Here is a 12,198-nt window from a genome sequence, read left to right as displayed (position 1 = left end):
TAGTGATAGGCTCCTCAGGGCTGGCATCGCACCATCAGGGACTTTGGCTCCTTCTGTTTGTCCCACCATCTCAGTTCATGACTTCCAAAATGACTGCTGGAGCTCCAGTCATCACATTTGCGTTCCAGCAACAAGAAAGTTTTCTCCTCGCCGCTTCCTTAGCTTCAATGGATCTTCACCTCCTCTCTGGAAGTGACAGGGTTTGTTCCACCTACCTTAGTGGTTTGATGCTTTTGTTTAATAGAGGATAAGAGTCTATTTTTCCACTCTCTTTCTCCATGTTTTCACCACTGAGGGACCATCTCTCATTGCTCACTCCACCTTCAGTCTTTCTCATGAGCACCTGGTGGAGGTCCCCAGGAAAGAGATTAAAAGTGACTGTGATCACTCCTTTTGTGTCCTGGGATCCCAGAAGTACTATACAGTCATGCTAGCCTGCACCTGACCTTTAACAATTTGTTAAAGCCTTAGCTGAATTGTTCTTACCCACTTGTTTGGTATTCTACATCTCTTCCTCTTTTCTGTAAGACAGGTGAGCTGGTGCTCACATCCCAACTCTCTTTGGAGTGGCCTTGGATTCTAGACGATTTGGGTGCCTTGCAACTGCAGTTCTCTAATAGGGTCAGGAAAAGCTATGGCTTTGCAGTTTACCTGGCTTTGTCTTCTTGCGCGAATGGGAGCTGCAATCATTTGAGCTTCCTACATCTGGGGCATAAACTGAACTTCAGAGGTAGTATGAGATGATGTAGTGGCTGAGAATTTTCCAGAGGTTTGAAAAGTCATTAAGCCACAAATAGAGATCATCATAAACCAAGCAATACAAGCATAAAACAAAAATCCTCATCGTGGCATATTGTGGAGAAATTGTAGAATACAAACCAAAAAGGAAGCAGCCAATCATTTATGAAGAAATTTAAATAGCAGACTTGTCAACTGAAACAACACAATCCAGAAGGTGGTGATATCATATCACCAAAATGCTTAGGAAAAATCACTGTTAAACTAAAATTGTGTACCTGACAAAACTCTGAATAGTGAGAGTTGTATTAGGGTTAGGTTCATCTATAAAGAACAGAAAAACTCCAAATAACAGGGCTTAAAACTGCTTCAAGTAAAAATCCAGAGGTGTGTTGTTTAGGAATGAATGGGGTCCATGCTCCATGAAGTTCTCAGGGCCTCAGGTTTCCTCCAGCTCAGGATGTGGTTCTCCCCTCCCCCTCCCCCCGCAGATTTTACAGTTTTATTTAAATACAAAACGCTCACATCAACTGTCTACTCATTGTCTTCGCTGCACAGCTTGGCATTGGGGTTGGTGACTCTGATGGCCAGCTGGGCAGCTCTTTGCACGATGGCTTTGCGGTTCTTAGAGGAAACACTGTGAGCAATCTCAGCACAGAAAGATTTGTTGCACATCAGCAGCATTTCCAGCTCCTTGACGTTGTGCACCAGGAACTTCCAGAAGCCACTGGGCAGCATGTGCTTTGTTTTTTTGTTGCTCCCGTAACCAATGTTGGGCATCAAGATCTGGCCCTTGAACCTTCTACAAATCCTATTGTCAGTACCTCTGGGTTTCCACCAGTTATGCCTAGTTTTGACATATCAGTCAGACTAGTGCCATATGAACCTCTTGCTTCTCTTTTTGATGATCTTGGTCTTCACAAGGGGCCTGAGGGCGGCCATGATGCCAAGGAAGAGATGGCTGCCACCTCCATAGGCAGCACTGAGGAAGAGAGAGGGGCAAGATGTGGTTCTTCTACTAATGATCCAAGGCAATGTTCACAATTTAAATATGCCTTTTCTTTTAGGAAAAACAGTAGTCATAGAAGACGAAAGTAATTCTTTTTTTGGTAAAATAAAAATTTGGCCTATGTCAGCAATGTGACATGCTTTATGAAATGCTGTTCATCTGAGGAATCCACATCTCAGGAAGCCATGCCTCAAAGTCTAGAAGAATGACCAAGCCTGAAATTTGCATCCAGTGGTGGTGGGAGTAGGACCAGGGCCTCTTCTCTCTTTTTTCCTTTAGACTGTAGGACACCTGAAAGAATATCAAAGCAGTTGTCTACTGGTCTTCCCAGGCTTGGAGACACTGCTTCACTCATCATCAGTTACTTCCATCCTTCTAGAGCGTAGACTAAGAATTCCCCTCAATATGCTCCTAATCATTTTGCTCTGTATTGCACAGCTGTCCAAGCAAGTCATGCTCAAAGACCATTTGATTTCAGAGCTTCTACTGCTCCCAGGACTGAGGACTGACTGCCCAGGACTTTCCAGAGCCCCCACCACCAAATCCATTCTGAGTTAAGGGTTAGGAATACTCTGAGACATTGTTGTGATTGGCCTTCTCAGAGGGATCTCTGGACTGTCGCCAGGCACCTGAGGACACAGGAGAGAGTGACCAGAGTATCGATCACTGGCCATAGAAAGACAAATTTCCTCTTATTGTCCTTGCTCATGGACCCCTGGGCTGAAAGAAAAGGACAGAGACAGAGCAGGAAAGAGGAAGATCAGGAAGCAGGAACAGAGTCAGAGGAAAACTGCAGGCTTGATGGGAAGGGGCAGGCTTTGGGGCCTCTGGAGTTATTGATTTTTCAGCTTGGTCAACTTTTACCTGTTAGGATGCAGTGACAATTTTCAAGCTCCTTACATGCCAGACTGGGAGCTGGAAATCCTATTTTTTTACATGCATTTAACTTTAATCAAGTTACTGTAACACCTCACTGACTCCATAATAAGTTTCTATGTCAGCATGGCATTCTTTCTCCATGGACTGACCCACCCACCACTCAACCTTACCACTTCTTATGCTCTTCTAAGAAAATAGCATGGGACCTACAAAACAGTAAAAAACTGTTAAGATTTTGGAGAATGCTCTGTCCATTCCAGCCTTGCAGCCTCAAACATGCAAAGGTCAGCCACACATGTTTGTTCTGTTGTGTGATTCAACCCTACATGTAGAAATGGAAATGGAAGAGAATATGACAGGAGAAAACCGAAAACCAAAGGACATAGCAGTATTATATGTTCCTAAATCAAGCTGAGTTTTGTGTGTATGTGTGCATGATGTGCCTTTGTGTATAGCTCACAGGTATGCATGTGCATTTGTGTATCTATGTGTGTGCGTGTGTGGGGGTGAGCATGTGTGTGTATATGTGTGTCTGAATATTCCTACCCTCAATGCTCCAAACATAATATTGATCAAAGTCCACAGTGAGTGGGCTGAGTTTGTGGGGTCCTCTGTGAAACAGAAGGAACAAAACCATTCTCAACGAGAGAGGGATGTATGTGAGCTCCCCAAGAACATGCTGGAGGTCCTGGGGCAGCAGGTTGGTAACCTCCAGGGTTCTTGACAACAGCAGACCAGGGAAGCCAATAAAAGATCTGTCAGTGGTCTCCAGGGCCTGCAGGCAGTGCCTCTGACAGGCCATGCTCTCTGGTCACTGGGAAGACAGACCCTTAAGAAGGTCACAGCCATCCTCTAGGCTCAGCTCTGCCTCGGTGAGTGTCCCACAAAGCCAAGCCACCCTCGCAGGATAGAATATGAGCTCTCCAGGCCAATTTCCAAGACCCTTGGCCTCTCCTTTTCTCAGGTACCTCCAGTCCCAGGAGGGGTAGGGGGAAGCAGCAGAATCCAGTATTCTGGCCTGGGAGTCACATGGCCTCTAGAGGGCTCACCAGAGCAGAGCAGTTTAGCCAAAGTCAACTTCCCATTCCCTTCAGGATCAGTTTGCCTATTGAGAAATGTTTCTGGGAAACATATTTACCAAGTGGAATGGTTTCATACAAAATACTGTGGGTATAGCTCTTCTAAAGATTTTTTCAAATCCTTGGGTATCTTTTTCTGTTGGATATAATTTTAAGGAATGCCCACAGATAAATTTTGAACTAGTTTTTACTTATTTTTCTACTTACACTAAGTACTTATCCAACTTTTAGTATAACATAGCAAGTTATCAGACTTAATTAACCCTTGTTGAGTGGTCCAGCCTTTTTTTGGGTTAAAAAAATTATTTTCTGGGCCAGGTACAGTGACTCATACCTGTATCCCAGCACTTTGGAAGGCCGAGGCTGGAGGATCACTTGAGCGCAGGAATTTCAGGCCAGCCTGGGCAACATAAGAAGACTCCATTCTATAAAAAAAAATTAAAAATTAGTCAGGCATGGTGACACATGTCTGTAGTCCCAGCTACTTGGGAGGTGGAGGCAGGAGAATGGCGTAAACCTGGGAGGCGGAGCTTACAGTGAGCTGAGATCCGGCCACCGCACTCCAGCCTGGGTGACAGAGCCAGACTCTGTCTCAAAAAAAAAAAAAAAAAGAATAAACAAGGAACCCAGATCCCCCTGCCACTTTCTGCAGATGAGCGACCTTGACCGACCTTGGCAGACAACCGGGAATGAACGCCTTAGAGAGGTTGCAAAGAAGGGTGGGTTTCTGGGTGTGGTAGGGAAGGGCAATAGGTATAGGTGAGGATGGTGACAACGTCCTGAAAACCAAGGGATTATGCGAAGAACATGTACCAGAAGCTGAGAAACACCCCATCCCTCTTCTCCTATTTAGATTCCAAAACGTTGGCAGCCAGATCTTCTTCCTCCAGACAGGAGATAGGGTGGGTCTTCCCTGGGGATCCTGAGCAGCCCAAGAGAGAAGGCTGAATGATATTGACAAGGCGCTTCCTTAAGCAAATGGCCAAGGAGTCACCCTCCTGTGAAGCTCCCAGGGCACCAGCCTCACTGTGGGTTCACAGCATCCAATTAACTTTAGAATTTTGTTACCAGGCCTGAGAAAAAGTTCTCAAGTGAAAGAGAGAAAAAAGAAACTAAACAGAGAATAGTGAAGGCAACCGGGAAGAAACAGAGACCACCCAACGAACCATAAATAAGAAGAGAAAACTTTTTTTCCAAGGGCTGTTTCCAAAATAACCCTTGGAAACTTAAAAATACATATGATAGCAGGAATTAAAACTTCAATGGAATGATTGAAATATAAAATTGAGGAAATCTCCCCAGAAAATAAAGTAAAAGAGAAGGAGAGATGCAGAGGGAGGGGGAGAGGGAGGCAGAGAGAGAATGAGAACAACAGAGAAATGGGAGAGAGAAAGAAAAAAAAGAAAAGACAACTGTCCAGGAGGTGAATGCTTGAACAAAAGGAGTTCTAGAAAGAGAGAACATAGAAAACAGAGAGGGGAAAATCATGCCTGAACTAATTCAAGAAATTTTCCTGTGAATTTCCAGATTGAAAAGGCCACTCACTGTGAGGAGCAAATGGATGGAAATAGACAAACTCCAAGGCTCATCCCTGTGACATTCCAGGACACCGGGAACAAAAAGAAAATGCTGATAAAGTGAAGACAACAGATCACATACTATCATAGTTATCATAATTGCTCCTGACTTTTCAACAACAATGGGAGCAAGAAGGTAACAGAGCAATGCCTTCAAAATCCTGAGGACAAATTGTTTCCAATTCAGAATTTTATATCAGTCAAACTGTCATGGTAAAACACATATTTTTAAATATAAAAGTTGTCAAAATGTATTTTCCATTCCCCCTTTCTCCTGTAGTTACTCAAGGATGGGTTCCACCAGTATAAAGGAGTAGACAAAGATCCAAGAACCAGGAAAATGATGTAGGGGAGACAAAGAGAAGCCCCAGAATCATGGGGAAGTGACGGCTGTATACCAACTGGTGGAGGCAGTGCATCCATACAGGGCAACAAAAGGCCATAGGCATGACGTTTTAGGAAGATGCCCAACAAAACACTTGCTGAGAAAAAGAAAAAACAAAAAAAACAAAAAACAAAAAAAAAACTTAGAACTGCTGGTTCCAAAACATGTGCTTTTGCTTGTTTTTCTTGTTCTGACTTTTAATTCATTACATCACTGCTGTCCAAGAAAAGTGTATCAATTATTCCCCTCCAACAATGCATAAGAATGACCTTTTCCCTACTTCTCCAGGACAGAATATAATTATCATTTATTTTAATCTTTTTTGAACTGTTAAAAAAAGATAAACTGAGGCACAGTAAAATTTTAAAGAGTTTCGGTGTTTTGTTTTTTTTTCTAGCATCAACAGTTTATGAACTGAGCAGCTCCAAAACAGAAATAGTTTGGGAGCTCCACTGAGGAACACAAAGAGGAGACTTTTATAAGACAGATACAGAAGTAAAGCAAAGTATTTAATTGGTTACAGTTACACAATTGCCTGTTTTGGTCTATCAGGTTGAAAGGCCCCTTGTTATCTAAGTTTGTATAAGTAGTAACTTCTGATTGGTTGAGCTTAAGTTCTGCTTTTTTTTTAAATATAGGCATTCACAAGAAATAGCTCAAGTTAAGTTTGTTTATGTTTGCAAATCAAGCAAGGTTTAGGTCACTTACGAATCGTAACTGCTTTTGTCTTCTCTGGGATTCTTCAGGTCTGGTTTCCATTTTAATTTACCTTAACAATCCCCCTGCTTTTGGTCACCCTCTCAGCAAGCTAAGAAAGTGATAGCATTCCTGTCGGTTACCACTAGTGAAATAGTTCCAGTGGCTGTTATCCTCAACAGTTGTATTGAGATATAAGGTTACATGGCATCATTACCTGCATCATGGGCTTCAGTGGTAGGGTTGTTGAATTCTTCAAGTTAATTAACGATGATGGCAGTCATTTGATGTGTGAGTGCCTTCCAGAAAGCATTGCAATCCTTGACAGGATAAGATATACTAGGACGGTAAACAAAATGCCTATAAAAAGACTAATAGCCAAGGATTTTTAAATTCCCTGGAACAGAGATTCCCAGGAGCCAATATTTCACCAATAAAATAAATCAGTGGAGGAGGCAACACCTGTCTGATAAAAGACATATTTGTTCCTTAAGATCCTTTAAATTGGGCTCAACAATTTCTAATTTATTAATAGAAATAATATTTTTTTTTTTTACAAATAAGAGCCTCCTTGTTAAGTTGCTAAGATATCAAGGACTTCTATTTTGGAGTACTGTTGAGGTTAAATTGTTTAATTCAGATTGTATTGCTTGAAGGGAGTTCAAGGTAGCATTCCATGAAAACAAAAGAAAGAAAAAGGTTAATATTAGGAACAAATTATGATCTTGTCTTTAAGTCCAGAGAGCAGCCAGTCAAGATTTCTAAATTTGAGTTTGAAGCATTTTTGGTGGTGGAATGAGGATGGCAATTGCAAACTGATGGATTTTCCTCGCTTGCAGTGTGAATGTCTCTCTGGTAATGTCATCAGGTGTTCCAGTGAATTCTCCAAGTGACCCACATAGCAGCAGGCATGAAAAATTTTCCATACATGGTCTGCTGTAGTAATTTTTCTGAATTTAAAGTCATCCAATTTCAGCTGGCAGGGCTTCAGAAACAGGCAGTTTTAGTTTCTAATGAAACTAGAAAATTTTAGGATTCAATCCAATTCACAAGGACATAACAAAGACCAGAATTGATGATGGGTGCTATAGTTTTCTATTGAAATACAATCTTTTTTATGGTCATTCCAAATTGTTCCAAAAATAATCATGGTTAATTCTTCTTTTTGTGCAAAATCAGTAGTCTTATTAAACTTGATCTGATTATTTAAGTAAGTGTAACAAGAAAAGTGATTCTATGTATGCACATTTTTAAAATACATCATTTTAGTCAAAGTTTTGGTAATATCCAAGGGGCTTTATTGACTTTGTATAAGTCAGTTTTAGTTATTTGTTCATTTTGTTGTTTGTTTTTACTATTTGGTAACAAGGAATCTCAGATTAGACCTTTAAAAACCTCTCTAGGCTAAGAGACTAAGTCAAGGACTTACCCAATTATGTCTTGTTATAAGAAAAGATTCTTATTGAACCTATGCAAACACCTATATTGCCATGAAAATAAGAATATTCAATAAGTGCTTCCAAACTATGGGGTGATCATGTAGGGAGAAAAAAATGTTTTCTTTTCGTTTACAAAAGTATATTTTATCAAATTGTTTTAAGTTATAGAAAAAAAGTTTTCCTAAATCTAGAAAGCAAGACATTAAAGAACCAGCAAAGTTTCAAATGAAAAGTTATAACAATTATAATTATTCTCATCGGTTAATTTAGTCTCACATAATTAATTTTTGTTTTGCTTCATCTTGGGTTAGCAGATTTATAATACATTGCTTTTCCATTAGAGGTCTGGAAATTCTTACCCAGCCTTACAGTATGATCTTAAAGTTATCAGAAACCTGTACTCATCAGCCTTTATCATGAATCTCTCACAATTCTGTGTCATGCAACTGAGGGAATTTTGTTGCTTTGGTAACATACAATATTTTAACATAATAATTAAAATTATGGATGATAACATTATACTAGCACATATCAGGTTTCTAAGAATTTTACAGAATTTCTGGAACACTCATCAATAACAAACATAACTTAAAGAAGGTTTAGCATCACCCATTGTTGCAGGAAGTCAGGGACTCTGAATGGAGGGACCAGTGGGAGCCATGGCAGAGGAACATAAATTGTGAAGATTTCATGGACATTTATCAGTTCCCAAATAATACTCTTATAATTTCTTACACTCATCTTACTTTAATCTCTTAATCCTGTTTTCTTCGTAAGCTAGGATGTACATTACCTCAGGACCACTATAATTGTGTTAACTGTACAAATTGATTGTAAAACATGTGTGTTTGAACAATATGAAATCAGTGCACCTTGAAAAAGAACAGAATAACAGCGATTTTCAGGGAACAAGGGAAGACAACCATAAGGTCTGACTGCTTGCGGGGTCCAGCAAAATAGAGCCATATTTTCCTTCTTGCAGAGAGCCTATAAACAGACATGCAAGTAGGAGAGATATTGCTAAATTCTTTTCCTAGCAAGGAATATTGGTATTAAGACCCTGGGAAAGGAATTCATTCCTGAGGGGAGGTCTATAAACAGCCGCTCTGGGAATGTCTGTCCTACGTGGTTGAGATAAGGACTGAGATACGCCCTGGTCTCCTGCAGTACCCTCAGGCTTACTAGGGTGGGGAAAAACCCCACCCTAGTAAATTTGAGGTCAGACTGGTTCTCTGCTCTCAAACCCTGTCTTCTGTTGTTTAAGATGTTTATCAAGACAACATGTGCACCTCTGAACATAGACCCTTATCAGTAATTCTGCTTTTGCCCTTTGCCTTGTGATCTTTGCTTTGCCCTTTACCGTGTGATCTTTGTTGGACCCTTATCAGGAGTTTCTGATTTTGCCCTTGTCCTGTTTCCTCAAAAACATGTGATCTTTGTTCTCCTTTTTGCCTTTTGGAGCATGTGATCTTTGTGACCTATTCCCTGTTCTTACAGCCCCTCCCCTTTTGAAATCCTTAATAAAAACTTATGGCTTTGCAGGTCAGGTGGGCATCACGGTCCTACCAATATGTTACGTCGCTCCCGGCCGCCCAGCTGTAAAATTCCTCTCTTTGTACTCTTCCTCTTTATTTTTCAGCCAGCCAACACTTATGTAAAATAGAAAAAGCCTATGATGAAATATTGGGGGTGGGTTCCCCCAATAACCCATTATTTGACATTGCTTCTCATGCAATTTAATATATCAAATAAGCCTCATTAGTTTAACATGTCTCTTTTTATAAGAAGAGAAGATAAATTCTTTTGAGATATTCCAGGGGCCCTTTTGGACACTCCCAAAGTTGGTTTGAGGTCAAAAAGACCTATATACCCTCTAGGGGTAAGGTTGTGTCTATGCCAGTGTGTGGCATATGGCAATGTTCAGCTAGCATGAGCCTGAATTAATTACCACACATAGGAACCAGAGTAAAGTGTTCCCAGGCCATCTACCCCCAACCAATGTCCCCACTTATTACTGCAACCTCTTACACACTTCTATAGCATGCTCCAAAAAGTACACACAACAGTAATCCCCCAAATGCCAAATATCACATTATTTAACGTTGAACAGTCTTGTTAGTGCATGAGTTCGTGTGCAGCACATGTGGTATTGCACACAAATTACATTTCCCTTCTACACTGTAATGACCATGGAGTGTGATGTAAATAACCATGGAATACTGAGTTAAAGCTAAAATTTTATCTAAATTAGACCTGAGTTTGTTGTGTCCCCAGGTACCTGACAGAACTAAACAGTGAGAAATCCAGAACTCTTTCCAATGAGGAATGGCAGAGGCACCACAGTCATGGACCCTCCACTCTCTCTTACACTCACTGCACCTTGACTGTCTTCTTTGGTGTTTGCAGACGTTTGTCATAGTGGATTTTTTTAATCAGATCGTGAATTTTAGGCAAACTTTCTACAGTTCATGGGAATAAATGTTAGAATGGTTTGAGTTCAGACTGTGAGACAAATCTGCATTTTCCATTTTGAAGAGGTTATACATGAGCTAGCAGATAGAGAGATGGGATCGAATTTCAATTACATGGAAATAAGGTAGAAAAGAAGGGACCTCAGGCAAAAGAGTAAAAGCACGTTTGCAACTTAAGAGTTTACAGTGGCTGGCCACAGGAGTATCTGACCCTGGAATTTCCAAACTTCTCTGCACCTTAGAATTACCTGAGGAATATTTTTTTTTAATGCCAAAGCCCAGGCCACACTCGGATCAATTAAATTAGGCACACTGAGGCGGCATCAGGCATCTGCATTTCTGAAGCTCCCTAGATGATCCCAGCGTGCAGAGGAGTCTGACAATGACTAGTCTAATTTCCACAATATGCTTGTGAAGCAGTTGCCACTATCCCGTTTGATTCCCTTAAGGTTCCCCCCAGTGAATTTGTGGCATCAGGAGCCCAGGCCGCCCAGCCCAGCGCTTCTTCCACTGCACCTGCCGCTGTCCTGGAGGACAGGAAGCAGAGCCAGGGTGCTGCGTGCGTGCGTAGCACTTCAGAGGGGCTCTAAAGGTGCACCGCCGAGTTGAGCCGTCTAATTACGCTCCGGGGTGATGGACAGGCTGCCCCTGCTCCCTGCTGGCCAAAGGCTGCTATTGCCGCCAGCGTGCACACGCGTGCACGCATCTTCAGCCACCTGTAGTTTCTCTCTAATTCTTCCCTGCCTCCTCTCTGCAGTGTCGCCAGAACACTTTCCCACACTCTATTCTTTTGCCCTCCTGACCTACTCTTTACTGTGTGACAGGGGAGTCCTCCCTTACCAGCAGACAATGAAGGTGGAGTCCACGTTTCTTGGCCTCCACGAATAGCCAGTCTCAGACCCGGCAAGGCTGCAGACAGTGCTGTTTAAGTGGGCCTTCAGTCCTGTGGGGAGCCCAGGTTGAATCCCCAGGAATAGAAACTCCAGAGGAAGGTCCTCAATCAGTCCGTGGTCCCCAATCCTGAGAAGGGTTGCCTCTTCCAGGTGGAGCCTGGTGCTCATTGCTATGCGGGAACAGGGCTCTGGGAGGAGACCAGGAAATGTGAAACCGGAAGTCGCTGTCAGGGAATGGAGTAGTCTGTGGCCCTGTTAGAGGAAACAGCCCTGGGGGGTCCCCAATTGCTTCCAGAATCTATTGTTTACTCTTCCAGGGAATACCTGTACCTTCTTTCCTTGGACCCAAGATTTAGGACATAAGAAGAATCTGGAAGAAGCTGAGCACACAAGGGTCCCAGGAGGGCATTCTACCTGCCCACTCATGCTACACCTCTCAGCATGCTACACGCTCGAGGGAACTCAGATTCCCTGTCTGTAAAATGCGGATTCTCTCCCACGAAATCTCTGAGGTGAATAGCTCTGGATAAACGTCAGTGACCTTCTTTTAGATTTTGTTTGTTTGTTTGTTTGTTTGTTTTCCCCTTAGGTCTTCCCGCCTGGGGCCCTCTGCCTTGGGTCTCCTGCAGAGGTTCCCACCAGCTCAGGAAAACACTTAAGAGTGGGTGTCTCAGAGTTCAATGGGCCTGAGTTCCTTTCCCAATACCTCCTACCACTCCCTGGACACACACACTTGCACATACATGCACACGTGTGTGCATCAAGCTAATCAGAGTGGGGCCTTGATTGAGTCAGAGCTCTTTGCCCTCCACACGCTCTCTACAGTGTAGCACTAATTCTGTGTCCTCCGGGGTCCTCCGGGGTCAGAGCCAGGTGCAGCAGGTGCAACCCACATTGCAGGTGAAACCTGTGGGTGGAGGAGCCTGGTGAGAGCTCTTGCTCTCATCTAGATGGAAGGAGATGAAGATCAGGCAGAGGAGGCAGAAAAAGATCTGGAGGGTTTGGTGACAAAGGAAAAAATCTAAAGGGTCT

At 42.4% G+C, this 12,198-nt stretch overlaps 1 pseudogene; it reads right to left on the bottom strand.

The window, feature by feature from the left end:
- Nucleotides 1-1,272: 1,272 nt before the first annotated feature.
- On the bottom strand, nucleotides 1,273-1,680 carry LOC111542898 (annotated as a pseudogene).
- Between the last annotated feature and the right edge of the window lie 10,518 nt (nucleotides 1,681-12,198).

This window comes from Piliocolobus tephrosceles, chromosome 5 (genome assembly GCF_002776525.5).
Source record: "Piliocolobus tephrosceles isolate RC106 chromosome 5, ASM277652v3, whole genome shotgun sequence".
Classification (NCBI taxonomy): Eukaryota; Metazoa; Chordata; class Mammalia; order Primates; family Cercopithecidae; genus Piliocolobus; species Piliocolobus tephrosceles.
The sequence above is the reverse complement of the archived record's forward strand: the minus strand, read 5'-3'. Positions and strand labels throughout refer to the sequence as shown.